Raw genomic sequence first — 3,966 nt, 5'->3', positions numbered from 1 at the left:
ATGCTTAAATATGGGGCAATCTGTTTTCAGCTTTTTTTTTCTCAAAAGTGAAATTTGTGTGTTCGTTTATTGTTTTGATTACATTGATAAATCATTTTTGTGCAGTTGTCGAACTCTAGTACTTCTGCTACTGTTTGTTGCTTCTTGCTAGAAAATGCAGCCAAATGTAAAAACAGCTATTAAAGTCTTCCATCGTAAACCGGAGACACGGAAAAATAAAAAACGGACAAAACAACAACAAGTCTTGTTGTTGTTTTGTCCGTTTTTTTATTTTTCCGTGTCTCCGGTTTACGATGGAAGTTCTTCACCAGCTCGCCTGTGCTTTTACCCTTTCTTAGCTATTAAAGTGTCCATAAAAAAAAAATATGGCATAAGTAAAAAAGAATTTGTACAGTGAGAGCTGATTAAAGTATAACCTCACTCGAATCCCATTTAAGAATTACAATTTTTTTCAAATCAAGAGCTTGGAGTAAAATGCAAACTTGGTTTTCCAATGCAGTATCCGGGCATATGAATACTGGTCCTGTTTGTTTTACTTCCGACTTGTTTTTCTGCTCTCTCTTGTGACTAATTCTTTGCTACAATATTGCTTTTGGTGTCCTGTCTGGCTGCCATGTTTGGGGTGTTCAAAAATGGTCAAATATTTACATCACACCAGCGACACTGCCTTCAATTTCTTCTTTCCTCAAACTTGCAGGTTGATTCTGGCAACCATTGCAAGATGCAGGAAATGGCACTTTGCTGCTTTGCAGACAGGGTCCTTCCCACTGGCCAACTCGACTTTCGGGAGCATGCATTCTCTCTGCAGTGTTCTTGCTTATATTAGTCCAGCATCATTGAATTGAATAGAGTGTCCTCTATTGCATCAATTGAATCCCAGTTATTTAGATGAGCACTAGCAGTCGATCTACGTGATCGCATTCACCAACACTCAATTTGTGCTAACTAAACCAGTGTGATGTGGCTGTCTTGCCATGCTTGCACCTGCCTGGTGTTTGAGACTATAAATTGTCAGCAATTGTAGTTTTTTGACCACATTCTTCCACTGGAAACTATGCTTGCATACTCAAGTAGTGCATTTTTTTTATTGATTTGAGGGACATTGACTCTACAGTGACATTGTGTAGAACATTATTACAGTGGACAGACTTCACTACATGGTACCCCCACACTACCATAGCATGCACTGCAGATTTCTATTTCATAGCAGCTCTGCGGCCCAGAAAGTAGGCTAGTTTATGGTTGCTTATGGCTATTAGGATGTGAGATGAGCTGCTTCAATGAAAGATAAAGTGCTCATGAAAATTTTCTGCATGAATGGGCTGTAATCATATCTTTTTGATTATCCCAAAGTGTAAGATAACTTTTTACGTAATAACAGCTTTGCTTAATACTTGAATCGCTCTTATTTGTCGAGTTTGTTTGCTTTGTTTTGAAACTAACAGGTGTCAGTACACTTGTTTGTGTGTGCTAATTTCTGCTGAACGCAGTGCGGCTTTGTCAAACTTGTCTAATGTTGGAATGTGGGCATTGAACATTCTTTGTCATTGAATCTCTTTCTTGTTTCCCGGGTCTCTCCAACAGTACCGGCCGAAGCAGCCTTCCAGGATGATGGGGACAGCGAGAGCTCTTCCTCGAGAGGTGAACTGGTAGCGTGGCAACCCACGAAGCAACCACGACATGGGGGCATGTACCACTGCGAGTTCTGCCCTTACTCCAGTCGTTACCTACACGTTGTCACCGAGCACGAAAGGACACACACAGGAGAGAAGCCTTTCCGCTGCTCTGTTTGCGAGAGAGTGTTTGCTGCAATCGGTACTTTACGGAATCACGTGAGGACTCACACGGGTGAGAAACCATTCAGTTGTGAGGTTTGCCAGAAGGCGTTTGCCCGATGTCATGACCTCACGATTCACAAAAGAGTACATACGGGTGAAAGACCGTACCAATGTGGCATCTGTGAGAAAAGATTTTCGAAAAGAGTCAACTTGTTAGCTCATGAAAGAATCCACATGGGGAGCGGCCTTACAAGTGTGAAGCCTGTGGGAAATTACCCAGATAAGCCATTTAGGTAGCAATAGAAAAGTGCACAAGTGGGAGATCTCTTTGTTGTTCACCTAAGGTGAGAAACACAGGCATATATTCACAGTTCTAAACATTATGAGGTGCGGTTAGGCAACAGCCGTAGTTTCGCTGTGTTCCACTTTTGTTTTGATTGACCTTATTAGAGCTGTTCTTACCATCTGGATAAATTTTTGTTTTAGGATGTCTGCAGTTACTTTTGACTTCATTTTGAGTGGATGAGGAAACTGACTAGTTGCCCTCTTAGCTCAAAGATTTCAAAATGCTCAAGTATGATGCGGTTAATTTTAACTTTATCTGTGTAAAGTGGAGTTTATTTTTTTGTTTCTGTTTTGTTCACACTGGATGTATCACTTTCGTGCAGTCGTCTAACACTAATACTTTTACAACTGTATTTTGCTTCTTGCTGGAAAATGTTGCCAAATGTAAAAGCTGCAACTAAAGTGTGCATTAAAAAGAATCAAGTATTTGCACCGTGAGAGCTGATTGAAGTACAGTGAAACCCGTTTATAACAAACAGTAGGAAACGCAACAATCAGTTCGATATAGCAAGCAGTTCGATATAGCAGAAAACATTTACAACAAACTTCCACGATGAGTTTGTTGTAAGGCGAGAGCTTCTTATTTTTTTTCTTATCTCTTCACTTCCGCCTAGTAACAATGCGCTAAAAAGATTTTTTTTTTTTTGCGTGCGTGCGGAGCTTTTTTTTTTTTAGCTTATCTCCCTTTCTGATTTGCTTCTCTTCACTCAATTTCGCTCGCAACTTGAGCTTTGAGAATTTTCTTTTCTTTCCTACTTCTTTTTTGGGGGGAGGAGACAGGCTAGAAGACGATTGTTTGCACGTTTTTGGAAGCCTTCCCGGGGGGAGGGGGGGGAAGAGAGGGGAGAGGGAGGGGGGAGGTAAGTTCAATATAGCCAATATGTTGTTCGTTATAAAACATACTTTTTACATGCATTTTTATTTAAATTTTTTGTAAGTTCGATATCGACAATAATTCGCTGTACGTGGGTTCATTCTAACCGGTTTAACTGTATAACCCCACTACAACTCCGGAATTACGATTTCCCTAAATCTAAAGCCTGAAGTAAACGGCGAACTTTATTGTCCGATACAGAATCCAGCCATATCAATACTGGTCCTGCTGGTTTTATTCGTGACTTTTTGTTCTTCTGAGCACTCCTGTCGCAAATATTTTTTTTTGCTACATTTTTTTGCCTTTGGTGTTCGTGTCAGTCTGCCATGTTTGGGGCAATAAAAAGTGGTCAAATGCCTTCTTCACCGGAATGACAGTGTCTTCGCAGTTTATTCTCTTCTGAACCCACGCAGGGCACCTGCACCTAAGGTGTTAGGTGCTTAGTGAGTTGCGTCACCACAAACCCCGAGCCTTGTGGGTTCACCTGTCCACCTGGCTGTGCGTGGCTTAACCTGTGTCCAGGAATAAGAGGATCCTTGTGGTTAAGCTGAGCCCGGGGTTTGTTTGGACCCTGAGGGGCCCCCCGGGTAAGGCAATATACCACTTCAGCTCTTGTTTCTCGTAGACGGGTATCCTGGCTTAACCCGACCAAGATGATTCATTCAGTCGCCTCTTCTACCCTCTTCTTTCACTTTTCCTTCCACCTCTTTCTCTTTCATTCCACTCTCTCTTCCCTTTTCACCTCCTTAGGTGGCAAGGCCCAACCTTGGGTGGAAACAGGCTCTTTCCCTGCAACCACACTCTGGTATGATACCTAGGCAGCACTGGTAGAGTATGTCAGCAGAGTCTTTCTCGTTATGGCACAGTACCTACCCTCTGTTGGGCTCTGTGGTGGGCGGTGCACCTGGGCACTGAATCTCCTTCCCATGTGTTCTGGGTTCTAAACAATAAATTTTCCTTGATCGGCCT

General features: G+C 42.1%; 1 pseudogene; it reads left to right on the top strand.

Moving 5' to 3' along the window:
* The first annotated feature begins 1,317 nt into the window (after positions 1–1,317).
* LOC115329284 lies at positions 1,318–2,627 on the top strand (annotated as a pseudogene).
* The last annotated feature ends 1,339 nt before the right edge of the window (positions 2,628–3,966 follow it).

The sequence above is a fragment of the Ixodes scapularis genome, unplaced genomic scaffold, assembly GCF_016920785.2.
Source record: "Ixodes scapularis isolate PalLabHiFi unplaced genomic scaffold, ASM1692078v2 PGA_scaffold4__175_contigs__length_147842914, whole genome shotgun sequence".
NCBI classification, from domain to species: Eukaryota; Metazoa; Arthropoda; class Arachnida; order Ixodida; family Ixodidae; genus Ixodes; species Ixodes scapularis.
Note: the sequence above shows the minus strand (reverse complement) of the source record. Positions and strands in the feature narration are given on the sequence as shown.